Below are 14,155 nucleotides of genomic sequence, written 5' to 3'. Positions count from 1 at the left end.
GCCATTTTTAAGTTGGTTTCCCATTTCTGTAAATGTTCTTGAGAGGTGGTGTCCATAGGTGGAAAGATCAAAATGCGAAGACCCCGTGGGATACGGTCATTTTCCAGATATTTTTTCAATGAAGCTATTTCCCACCACTGTGATGTTTCCTTCTTCAGTGATTTTTCCAAAGCCAAAAATGTGCTTTTGGCGGATAGTAAGTTAGGAGTGGAGAGGTGAGGAATACCCACCCCAGATGGGCTGAAGACTTGTTGTAGTTTATGATCACGTTGTTCACGTCTATTGATATGAGAGGACATCTTTCAAGGATTCTGGGCTTGTTACAGGAAAGAATAGTTAGACCATTAGGATGAAGACAGAACTCCAATACTGGAGAGGGTCCAAAGTCACTATTCTCCTGTGTAAAGTGCCTTATTCTCGAGGTGGGGGACTTGACCAAAGGACAGGGACCCAACTTCCTCTAAAAAGGGTATGCAATACAGGAAAGGGGTAAAGTCCCACTCAAAGAAATCTTGAGTTTGTCAAAATAGAGATTTATTTCATTGTTATACAGGCGTTCTACATCCAAAGGTTCAAAGAGTCACTTGTATTCATAGCAAAGGCAACATCCAAAATAATGATACGAGAAAGGAGAATCAGCCAGAGTCACTTGTATTCATAGCAAAGGCAACATCCAAAATAATGATGCGAGAAAGGAGAATCAGCCAACACGTGTTTCGCCCCCTCTGGCTATATAAGCCGGGGCTTTCTCAAGGCTGAAAGAGAAAAGAAAAATCAAATTCGCTGATAGAGTTAATCATGTTAAACAGAAAAAGGATTATTAAGATACCTTCAAACACCACCGAATGGTGAGCAAAAAAGCGAGATCCCGTATGAAAGAGTTTCTGATGTGATATTCCAGAGTTGGAGAGTTCTTGAGCTCAAAGGTGAAAAAAGGTTAGTAGGTGATTAGGGTGAAATACACAGTCCTTAAGAGTCAGAAAAAGAACAATAAGAAATCGAACAAGAGCCAAGCATGCTACAGAATCTGTGATGTTACTCATTCTGTGAGGTTAAAAGGGAAAGAAAAACTGTGAATGCAACGGGAATATTAAGTCCGAGAGGTAATCAAAGGTCACTTCGACTAATATCATAATCACAGAAAAGTTTACAGGAGAGAGGTTATATAATAGTTGAGCACGTAGTTCCCAAGTTCAGAGAGAACTGGAGGTGCCCCAAAAAATAAACCAATACTTAAGAGTGAAAGGTGATACTTAAGAGTGAGAGATGATGATAAAAAAGAATATTAAGCTATTAGCTAACATACCGTAAAAGTTAGGCAAGCATTTATAATTTGAATATTGGGTTAGTCATATCCTGTAAAGAAACATTAATCAAATGTTGAGACATATCAAACTTTAAAGAGAAATGTAAGAAAAAATATTAACGATAATATCAACTGTAATGTAATTGAATAGCTAACTTAAAGGAACATATAAGTTATATTTAACCATCTAAACAGACATTCAGTATTCACTGGATTCGTTAATCAAAAGGACCACCTTTTGTAATTAAAATGTGTGGTAAGATTAACTAGAGACATACGCTAGATCAAAATCGACGAAATCTCCGTATGTAACAGAAAACGCTCCTATCCTCACCTTAAAGATGTGTAAAAGTCGGAAACGCTGACTATCAGCGGCAAAGAGCCATAAGAACGGGACGGGCGCGTGAGCGTTGCGGTCACGGTGAAATACCTGTGGCTGAAGAGGTAGTTCTTGCACGTCGTTTTGTTTGTAGTAAAAACAAACGACGGACTACCAGTCTTCAGAGTAGGGAGCGCCATCTTAGTAGATAGAAAATAAGAGAGGGGAAAAAGGAAAAAAGGAAAAACAGCTGCCATCTTTGAGTGGCAGAGTAGATCATCGGGGCAAAAAGATTGGCCATCTTTAAAGGCCAAAGGACTGCCTGCTTGTAATGTTATAATGCCAGGTACAGCACCTGAGTTGGAGATGAAGGGAAAATAAGTTAAGAGAAAGAGAAGTGAAAGACATAGAAACAAAGTTAAGAAAAGAAAAGAAAGAGAAAAAGCCAAAGAATTGGTTTAAAACAGAAAAAAGATAAGTCTAAATGGGGATAAATGGCTTATATTTCACCCTAATCACCTACTAACCTTTTTTCACGTTTGAGCTCAAGAACTCTCCAACTCTAGAATATCACATCAGAAACTCTTTCATAAGGGATCTCGCTTTTTTGCTCACCATTCGGTGGTGTTTGAAGGTATCTTAACAATCCTTTTTCCGTTTAACATGATTAACTCTATCAGCGAATTTGATTTTTCTTTTCTCTTTCAGCCTTGAGAAAGCCCCGGCTTATATAGCCCTAAATTCTGCCCATATGTAAATCACTCTTATTCTGCACTAGAGTGCCCACCACTCTCCAATTCAATCTGTATACTCCTCTAGACACTGTTCCCGGTTCCTGACTTTCATGTAATAATGTAATTCAATCTGGGTGTTGCAGTTTTCTTTTTCTCTTCTAACTAATAGATTAACACACCTGAAAATAATCATTTGTAAGTGAAATGTTCAGGACTGGAGACAGTGATGTGATTACCTGGAGTAAAGAGGTCACCTTGCAATACCCTAATACGTTGAACCCACAACAATATGGCCTTCAAGTACATATTGTTAGATTTGACATTCTTGCGTGGTTTCCCCAAACTTTTTCTCTTGAGACCTCTTGTTTTTATTGACTTTGTTTTTGCTAGCCTTAGTATTCTGTGCACTTTACCACTGCTAAAAAGTGCTAACATGCTTGTGTTCTTTCCCTAAAACATGCTAACATTGGCTTATTCCCAACTTGGCATATTTAATTTACTTTTAAATCCCTAGTAGAGTGCACCACCTGTGCCCAGGGTCTGTAAATGAAATGCTGCTAGTTGGCCTGCAGCACAGATTGTCCCACCCATATAAGTAGCCCTTAAATCATGTATCATGCCTGTCACTGCAGAGCCTTTGTGTGAAGTTTTAAACTGCCATGTCAACCTGGCAAAGTAAACCTTTTGCCAGGCCAAAACCTTCCTTTTTATTACATATGATTCACCCCTAAATTAGACCCTAGACAGCCCTAAGGGCAGGGTGCAGTGTATTTAAAATGCTGGACATGTATGGTTAGGTTTTACATGAAATGGTAGTGAACAATCCGTACAGGGCAGGGCATCTGTGCACTTCAAAGGCATCTCTTTGAGGTCTCCTCATTTGAAGGGCACCACTAGGTCTAAGAATTGCACCTCAGAGCCCATCAGCCCAGTACACTTCTGGACCTGTGGGTACTCTTCCAAGAAGAAAGATTGCTGTGCTGCTAAAGGTCTGCTACTCTTCTGGACTGCTGTTTGCTGGACTTTTGCTTTGTTGTCTGACCTGTGCCTGTTGCCTTCTTGCCTGTGAGTGAGAAGGACTGGGACTGCATTGCTGCAACCCAGAGTGACTCCAAGGGCTAGTTGGCTGGCCACATAATCTGAAGTCTCAGGGACATATCAGACATCCAACCACCCTGCTCCTGCACCTGGACTCTACCATCTGTGAGTCTATCCTGTCAAGTAGTGCCATCCCAGTCCTGGGCCCTTGGAAGTGGACCTAAGGTGGTTGCTCCAGAGGAACCAATGCATCGTCTGCTGCAGGAGCAAAATCAACTCATTGCTGTTGGTGCATGAAGAAAATCGGTGCATCACCTCTACCGCATGGGTGAAAACCAGTGCAACCAGAATCGTGTCTCACTCTCAGAACCAGCACTGGAGCAATTTTCTTGGTGCAAGGGCCTCGCATCCTGTTGACAGCAGCCTCGGCAATGATGCTGAAACTGTGCATCGTAACACCTGCGCTCCTTGGAACTGATGCATTGCCTCTAATTCCTTGATGTTGACTCTGTAGGAAATCACACCACAGCTTCAGTGCATCTCGGAACTGATGCATCAATGTTGTTGTATGGGAAAAAGTGACACATTCCTCTGCAGCATGGTTGGAACCCGACACATCACTCCGCATCCTGAATTTAAGGTACTTTTGTTCAACCGTCCCAACAGGGTCTTTATAGCTGGCCTACACTCCATCGTACTCAGCCTGAATTTATCACTTTGTCAAGGTCCAGTGAGACCAGATATCCCTGGTTGCCACTTTTAGCATCTAAGTGCTGTTTTACAGTTTATTCTTTAAAAAATCATAACTCAAGTTCTAATAATTGAATCTTTGTTGTTTTGGTCTTGTTTTATTTATTAAATTAAGTTATATTTTTCTAATCTGATGTGGGATCCTTTTTTGTGTAGTGTTTCACTGTTTTACTGTTTCAAGTGTTGCACAAATTCTTTACAGGTTGTCTTCAAGCTAAGCCTGACTGCTCTGTGCCAAGCTATCGAAGGGTGAGCACAGGTTAAGTTGGACTTTGCTTGTGCCTTACCCTGGCAAGAATTGTGGTTGCTGATTGACCAGGGCTCACACCCCATTCAACCAACAACCCAATTTCTCACACCTAGTCTATGAAGGTTATGTGTGTCCTCCATTCGACTGCTCGGGGACTGCTACAGACCGTTCACAATGCACTCCAAACAACACGCAGAGTGTTCTGTGTATTCATTGTTTGCATCTTTTTCTCAAGTAAATTCTTTTCCCAGAGTGATTAACACTTCACTTATCTTTTTCCAGACCTTGTCATTGTGTTAATAAATGACCTCCCCTGCGGTGGAAATTCGCGTGCACCACGTGCGCAGGTACAGGTTTCTCACAAGGAGCAGCGGCCGGCCATGCCTTATCTAGATCAGCCATGGCGGAGGGGCTCAGACCGAGCACGGTTCGACTGCTTGAAGCGCTGCTCGGCTTAGCAATGAATGCACTAGAAATCTAGAAGAAAAAGGTGTGAGCACGTTTAATTTTAATGACTGACAAGCTACTTGGAAGTAGGTTATGTTCGTGCTTCTGTTAATCAGTGGAAACCGACACTGCAAGGAGTTCCACATATACCTAAAATGATCAGTTGGTTCCTTTGAGGGGTCACTGTTGACCACGGTGGGGAATTAAACTGGTTTTATGAGCACCTTATTTAAGCCTTGCATCGCTCAAAAAGAGCTTGAGTGATATTTTTTAGAACATTATTTTATAAATGGTGAGCTGCACACGAGTTTAATAGTGTATATGAATTATTATTTCGAATTACTTCAGTAGAAGGAGGTCAGCAAGCAGCAAGCAATAGTAAACCCAAAAACAAGCAAGGACAAAATCTACAACTTGATGGATTGAAGCCATAGAGTCCATATGCCTCAAGTTGAAGGAAACGAATTTGGACCCTTCTCTCAAGCTATTGCTGGTGCTACAACTCACAGAAAGAAAAGCTTCACATAAGGAGCTCTCTTGTTACGCATGTCATGTGGCACGACTGGTGTTTATCCATCGCCAGGCATCACTTCACAGTATCGCCTATCAGAAATAAAGATGTGGCTTTCTCTATGATGTTGTTGCATCACATAATATTCCAAATTCATAATTTCCATTGTGTGAAGGTCATGAGGTGAAGGTCGTGAATAGGGTTGTGCGAAATTCGCACAATTCACTTTTCTGTCAATATGCAAAATTTTGGAGAAAATAGGCAAACGTATGCATATTTTAGCATGAAGTGCATCCGCGGGTCCATTGTGTACACGAGGACGCATTTTGCATTACAATATAGCACAACAACCCCAATGAGACAACAGCAGGCACTCTTGCTGGCTGTTGTCATTGCTCCTGTACGTTTACGCTAATTTGTTGCTGCAAAATGTGCAGAACAACAAATGTGCATAATAGTGTAATTTTGGAAATTTCACATAACAAGCTTAACATAAAATTACAAAAAAATGTGAGATTACTCTGGTGTAATGGAAATTGACCCTGGACCTAGGTATGCGCTGTGAATTCTTCCAGTTATATGTTGGGATGATTGTCACCCCCTCCAGCATGAGTGGCAAAATCACTCCTCGAGTGTGGTGGTATATCCACATACCACAACATAACAAATAACAAATAAAGGTGAGTGAGGTTCCTTTAACTTTGCAACTTCCTAAATAAATAGCTGTACATTCTGAGAGAGTTTCCATGAAGGTCAAAAGAATCCATGAAGTGTCTAGTGATACTTAATCGACAGTGTCTTTAAATCCAGAAGCAGTCTGTTTGCTTCCTATGGCTCCACGAATAATATGAATATGTTGTCAATGAAAGAGACAGTGTAAAATGGTACTGAAATATAAAATATGTTTATTTACAGAAAGTAGATAATATTAACCATTAAAAATTAGTTTATAAGTAGGAACTGTTGCTGCAGTGATTGTGAGAGGAAAAATGGTGGGGTTTAATTGTGACAATACCAAAGCACTGTCAGTTAAAGTGTTTCATAGCCCAGCACAATATGCATTGCGTGCATCCACGTTGAAGATGTGTCCTGCCATTCTCCACAAACCAAGAGTAAAGATACTTTGTTCAGCAGGTCTAACGGGGTCTAAAAAGGAGCCAACCCGCACTCCAACACGGTTGGCCTTAACTTGTTACTTATCCCAATGCGGTGCGACCAGATATCAACCGTTTATGATTCATGCATCTTGGCTCTTTTTTCTATAAAAAATCTAGAATTCAATATCTCTGGTTCTACTAATTGGAGTTTTGTCATTTTGCTCTTGTTTTCTTTATTAAAATAGCTCTATTTTTCTAACTTGGTGTGGGATCTTTTTGATGTGGTATTTTCACTTGGTTACTGATTGAAGTTTTTCACAAACACTTTACACATTGCTTCTAAGTTGGGCCTGACTGCTCTGGGCCAAGTTACCTAAAGGCTGAGCAGAAATTAATTTAGGGTTTGCCTGTGACTTCACCCTGAGAAGAATTGTGGTTGCTGCTTGAAAAGAGTTTCACTCCCCTCAACCAGCAACCCAATTTCTTACATATCTAAGACCAATTGAATTCTAAATTCTCCTTTGTAGGCTTTTTTGATTTTGCAAAATTATCCCTCTGTTGTTCCTTAATTCACCTCTACAATCATGGAGTTTGAGCTGGCAAACGTGGAGTCCTACACTGTGGCCCAGCTCAAGGAGTTCTGTAAAGTGAGTGGACCTTCAGCCAAGAGCACTGCTAGGGAGGTGGTATTGCAAAAAACACAGAGATTCTGGGCAGATGTCCACCAGTCAATTGCTACAGTAACGGAAGGAGATGGACGGGCAAGGAGAGGATTTAGATCTCATTCCTGAGGGCCAACAGCCTGATAAAAGGATTGGCTTGACCCCTGATTTTGAGCTCCATGCCAGGGCAGGGAGCAGTGTATCTTCCCTCAGCCCGTCCCCAGAGGAGCTGGTAAAAAGGAAGAAGGAGAGAGAGTTCAAGCTTGAGATGGCCAGACTCAGGGTGGAAGAGATGAAACTGGCCATGGAGGCAGAACAAAAGAAGACTGAGGCTCAGAGAGCCTTGGAGGAGAAAAGGTTATTATTGACTCGTGAACTGAGTTTGAAAGAGATGGCTTTCAAGACCAGGAAGGCAGAGCACAGCAGTAATGGTGGCAGCATACCTGCAGTGTCTGAAGGAGACAACCAGGTCCGCATCCCCAAGGATTTAGTGCCCAATTATGTGATGGAAGATGACATTAACACATTATTTGCCACCTACAAGGTAGCCCAGAGGATTCACTAGATCCCTGAAGAGAACTGTGTGGGTGGTAGGTGAAAACACATGCCTACAGCCGGGTGGCTTACTTTAGAGGTTGAGGACCAAACCACGCACACCATCATGAAAGTAATTTCGATCGGTAAGTTTGGACTAACCCCTGAAAAGTACCTCTAGTGGTCCAGGGACGGTTAGATGCTCTCCAACCGATTGAGGCTGGATTGTGTGGACTACTCTAGCAAGACACAGAATGGTTGGGTGCGGGGCAGCAAAGTTAATGATTACAATGGGTGGTATAATCTAATTTTGAGAGAACACATGATCAGTATGTGTTTTCCAGAGCTGCACCAGCACCTAGTAGACAGTAATCTAATGGACTCCAGGAAGCTTGCTGAGGAGACAGACCTCCAGGTCAGAACTAGAGTGTCCAAGAAGGCACCTGGAAGTGACCCCTATGCAGAATGGTTCAGATTCCCTTACCAGAGTTGGGGTGGAAGGTTAAAGATGGCCCAGACATGTCTCAGAATAAGGGGGGAGGAATGGCTTTCCATACCCCTTGTGAGAAACAGGGAGGCGGGCTGGTGGGCGATGGCCCAGGGTGCCCCATTTCCAACCGTGCTGCTTTGATTGCTCCCAGTTAGGGGCTCTGTCTGTTCAAGCAAATCACCACTGGTGAGACCGCTGCGTGGGTGGCCAACAAGGCCTTAGGGGTGTGTAGTCCCCCGAGGCAGGTCATAGACCATGCCATGCCCTCCTTTAGTTATATTACCAGAGGTTGAGTTTGTGATCCCTGAGGGTGGGAGTCATCAATTCCACCAGCTGAAAGTGAATAGGATTCCTGGCATTGCTCAGAGAGTACACCAACTAAATGTGTAGGGTGACTCCAGCCCATTTGCAGGACTTTTCCTGCCCTGTGGCCCCTGTATTCCTGGAAAGGAGTGGGGAGGTGACCCAGAGGATGGCCAAAGTTAGCCCCGATGCCCATAGACTGCATTCTGGGGAATGAGTAGCCCGCCGTGGAAAGAGAGTGTAGCAGCGCAGCCGCCCAGATCACCCTGACAGTTCAGTTTTCTGGGGGTACCCCTGCCATGCAGAAGGTACCAAAGCCAGATGGAGGGGCAGGGTCAGGGAGGACTCACCCTGTTCCCTCTTCAGCCTTAGGGTACAGACCATGGGCTGAGTGACTCTCAGGACACCACCTCTGAACTGGTGGTAGGTAGAGTGGACGTAGGCTGCCTAACGCCTGGGACTGTTGCCCCTCACTCTGAGAAACCTCAGAGCATATACAGAACCCCTTGCCAGCCTCAAGGCTGGAAAAGTAGTATACCCAGCATGCCCACTAAGAGCTTCCACCTGGCAGTGGATGGCCCAGAGCCTGGCTCCTAAAATTAACAGCTGTCAGTGGCCTCTGTTCATTGCTATCCTTACGGCAAAGTTCTTCTTGGGTTGAGGACAGAAATCTGATCCAAAAGGTGGAATGGTCAACATCACTTTGTTGGCCATGGTGCTACTGTCTACCTACTGTGCTTGTGCTTCATCCTCTAAACATGGCAGTATTGACTCATCCCCCACTGATGTATGTAATTTACTTATGAGTCCCTAGTAGAGTGGTACTATAAGTACCCAGGGCCTGCAAATTAAATGCTACTAGTGGGCCTGCAGCACTGATTGTGCCACCCACTTAAGTAGCGCTCTAAATATGTACCAGGCCTGCCCTTGCAGAACCTGTCTATGCAGTTGTAAACTGCCATGCCAACTTGGGAAAATAAACCTTTTGCCAGGTCCAAATCCTACAATTATGTCACCCCTAGGGCAGATCCTGCACAGCTCCGAGAACAGACAAGAGGTTAGGGGGCAATGCATTAAAAAAGCAAGACATGTACTTTTACATTTTAAATTCCCTGGTGAAAACATCTAAAATTTGTTGTTTACTACTGCAAGGCCTATTTCTCCTATAGCATAAAATTGGAGTTCCCTTATTACAGTTTATAAGTATAATTTCCAAATGGAAAGATGTTAGAAATGGGTTTTCTAATTATCAGTGGTTTGCACCGTGTGCAAGTAGGGACCCTCACTCTAGTCAGGGTAAGGAAGTCACACAGCTAAGATAACCCCTGCTCACCCCCTTGGTAGTTTGGCTCAAGCAGTCAGACTCATTTCAGAGGCATTGTGTATTTTATTTGTACACACACACACAGTAACACTGTGAAAACACCACAAAAGTACTACATACCAGCTTAGAAACATAGCCCATATTTATCTGAGCAAAACAAGACCAAAACCACAAACATCCATCATCCACACGTAAAGATATCACTTTTAAAAGGTCAATGTAATTGTAGTTCCTTGAACGACCGAGATCATGTGCACTTTAGCATTGGTAAGCATTGGTAAAGTGTGCAGAGTCCTACAGCCAACAAAAACAGGTCAGAATGAAATAGGAGGAAGAAGGTAAAAGGTTTGGGAATAACCCTGCAAAAAAGGGCAGGTCCAAAAGAAGAGATAGCTAGTTCATTTTGGTGTCTTGGGAACCACAATTTAAAACCCTAATGTATGGTGAAGTCGGATTTTTTAATTGCCATTCTGAAAATGCCACTTGTAGAAAGTTGCCATTTTCTTGCCTTAGCCATTTGGTACCTGTAGCCTTCTTCGGTCACATGACTGGGTGTAGCTGAGAGTTGGGCTTTGTGTATTCTTCCTAGTTAGCCACACACAATAGGTGCTTAGGTGTGACTGGAAGGGCCCTGGAGGTAGGAGCTTGGCACAGCCCCCCTTACACTTTAAGATGTTGTGTCCTATCTCCACACAAGGCTCCATATCAGGGCAGGGAAGGCAGGGCATCTGTGCACTTCAGGGGCATGCCTCTAGAAGCTTCTCCTCCCTTCAAAGGCACAAATGTGTATAGAAAAAAAGGCTCTTCTGGACCTGCGCATTCTCTGCCAGGAAGAATGACTGCTGTTCTGTTGAAGGACTACCACTCTGCTGGACTGCATTTTTCTGGACTCCTCTTTTGCTGTGCTGACCTGTTCCCTGCTGACATCTTTCCTGGGTGAGAAGGACTGGACCTGCATCTTTTGAACCCAGAACCTAGAATGACTCCAAAGGCTAGTTGACAGCCCTCTTGATTTGAAGCCTTAAGGACATTACAGGCTTCTAACATATTTTCATCTGCACCTGGACTCTGCCATCTGTGAGTCTACCCAGCCAAGCGGTGCCACCCCAGATCTGGAGCCTTGGAAGTGGGCTTTAGGTGCTTTACCAGTCATTGTGGACCCAATGGAACTGACACATCTCCTCGGTGGCACAACTCTGAGTAGAGCTGACACATCTCCACTGCTGCATAGATTGGACCCGTTGCAAAGACCCACATTGCTAATGCAGCCTGTGTAACTGCCACTACGTGATGCATCCTCAGCGCAGTCCCTCGTATCCCTCATTGACAGCAGCCTTAACAACAATGCTGGACTCCGCATTTCAGCCTTGCAGCTCCTCGGAACCGACAAATGACCCTCACCCCTCAGCGCACTGCATCCTCAACGGTAGACTAAGCATTGTAAAGCCCATCAACAGGATCCTCAACAATGTGGCAGGGCATCACAACACAGCCATGCCACATTTCAGAACCAATGCATCGCTACAGCTGTGCAACTTATCTTTGATGTGGATCAATGCATCGCTCATCAAACCAGGAGTAAAGGTACTTTGTTCAGCAACCTTGTTCAGCAACCTTTGCTCAAACGTGGTCGACCTGAACCTGTGACTTTGTCCAAATCTGGTGTGCCCAGATATCCACAGCTGATGCTTTACGCTTCTTGGAATTACTCCTCTCAAAAAATGTGAAATTCAATATCTACGGTTCTACCAATTGGATGTTTGTTATTTTGGTCTTGGTACTTATTAAAAATGGCTCTATTTTTCGAATTTGGTGTGGGATCTTTTTGGGTGTGGTGTTTTCGTTGGTTTACCACTTGAAGTGTTGCACAAATACTTTACACATTGCCTCTGAACTATGCCTAACTACTCTGTGCAAAGCTACCCAAGGGTTGAGCACAGGTTAATTTAGGGTTTGCTTGTGACTTTACCCTGAGAATTGTGGTTGCTGCTTGAGAAGGGTTTCATCCCTCTCAACCAGTAACCCAATATCTTACACTCACCCTTTTCAAGGCCTGTGAAGACAAAATAAGCCCCTACTAAACTAAAATGATCAAAGCAAATCTATTAACTCTTCATGACTGAGTAAATGTCAATCTAAATTAGCCAAAGGAGCCACTGTGACACTTTCTTCAGAGTTTAGCCCTATTCTGCCATACCTTCGCCACTCCTTTGCTATTGCCACATGATTTCTTAACTTTTTCTAAAGTTAAATAAACCAAATCTGCATCCTCTCACCAAATGATCACTGAAACTGCTGCTTCACATCTACTCCTCCTGCTGAATTTTACAATCTTCTCACCAACAATTAACTAACGGTCTGATGTATAAAAAGTGAGCACAAATTGTGCAAGGACATTTTATGACCTACCTTTCATTGTGCAATGTGATATATGTTCTTATAGGGCATGTCGCAAAATGTTAGGTCCCAGGAGGAGCCATCTACTGAAGAATATAAAGGGCCGAGTCAGTTTTTGCAACCCCCCTGTGATTGGCTATGAACACAAAGAATGTGGCTTGCAAGAAACTGAAAACACACATTCCAGAATTTGCATTCCCAACAGGATTTTGTAAAGCAGTCCGACTTCCTTAAAGGAACAGGTGCCACCTTAAAATTGATTTTTTACCCCCATGAAAAGACTTTGGCGGGAGAATACAGTGATTCCCCATTTTAATGCCTACTTACACTGTAAACACCCCACACCCACCACACATCCCCCGCGGTCAATCAACACAATTCCCAAAGGGAGAGCTGTCTAATGTGGGCAGCTTTCCCTTTTTCAATTGGTTACCAACTCCTTTGAGGTGGTTGTAACTATGCAATGGTTTGCAACCCCAACTGCAGTCACAAAACATTTATTCATCTCACTTTTATCTGTAATTATGACATTATGAGAGGGCATCCTTTCACGCCCATTCTAATTGCTATTCAGGATGAGTTGAAAAATAACTATTTTCAATTCAGAAAGACTTCTTCAAATCCTCAAAAAGGTACATTGTTAAAATCAATACTGGAGTTGCAAACCTTGTGATTTGGAGATTGACAGGGTTTGTGACTACAAATAGTATTGTACATCGGGGTCTAACATCTTACATCTACCAGTCCAACTTAATTCATAAAATGAAAGGCACACTCTCCTTTGAAAGTACACAGTTGACATGTTTCAACCTAATAAATATAATATGGTATGGTCTGGTTTGACCATTTAGTGCTGGACGGCCCGTTGGATAGCATTTGCTTAAGAAATGCAATGAAGAGAATAGAATAGAATAGAATAGAATGTAAAATTATTTATGCACGTGCAGTTTGTGAAATTTGACTATACTTGCCCTGCCACCCCTTATGATTTCCTCAAATAGGATGTCCTGGGGGGGCATCATAAGCAGGAGATGTTGACTGAATAGACTGCACACTCCCAAGAGGACACCAACAGCTGATATGGATGGCAGCCTGGAAAGTATGAGTGGAGGTGATCTCATACATTTTATTAGTGAGTAGGGAGTGATTTAGAATTTAGCTGAGCCAGTAAAGCCTACAGGCAGACAGATGGGAAGGGCCAGGCAACACTAACTGCATGAGCTGGCTGTAAAACTATGTGCAGGAGGTGGCTGGCTCAGAGAAGGAGACAAGATTGGAAGCTCCCAAGCAGCACTATCACCACTCTTTCCCTGAACAGTCCCTCAATTTAATTTTTTTAAATTACACTTAGCTACACACTTTGCATATCTTATTGTAGTTGAAGTCGCAAGGTTATTTAGCTTCACAGGTCCCTACAGCTGTCACTGAATTACCCCCACCCCCTCCTCTTGGCAGCTCACCCAGCTTTATTGAACCTCCCCTCCCCCAGCTGTTTATTCTCTTCAATCACTATCAACCTATATTTTGTTGCTTGTGTAACATTGAGTTTGCTGTTATCCTTTAAGTCATTAACAATTCACTCTCTATTCTCTTTTTTGAAGATGCATGCTTACTTACCCTCAGCAGCTCCCATCGCTAGCAATTCAATGGCACTGCCCTATGGCCCCCAGATGTGAATTCATGGGCATATTTTTATCAAGTGAGTCTTAAGTGAGTCACATCTCTTGACTCACAGGGTATCTGAATTAATTAAAATGGGATTGTCTCAATCATCTTCCATGCCTATATATATTGTAGAGGCTCTAAGGTTCAGTTGTTTTGCCATACATCTTTCCATGTAATTGAGCTGCTGAAATCTTCCTGAAAGTGTAAACATCTACCAATATTCTACTGATATATTTTACTGATATGCAAATCTATGTGAAAGCATCAAAGCTGAGTGGAATCACTAAGCTGAAGGGCTGCCTCAATACCAAACCACATTCTTCAAATT

The sequence above is a fragment of the Pleurodeles waltl genome, chromosome 5 (assembly GCF_031143425.1).
Source record: "Pleurodeles waltl isolate 20211129_DDA chromosome 5, aPleWal1.hap1.20221129, whole genome shotgun sequence".
NCBI classification, from domain to species: Eukaryota; Metazoa; Chordata; class Amphibia; order Caudata; family Salamandridae; genus Pleurodeles; species Pleurodeles waltl.
The sequence above is the reverse complement of the archived record's forward strand: the minus strand, read 5'-3'. Positions refer to the sequence as shown.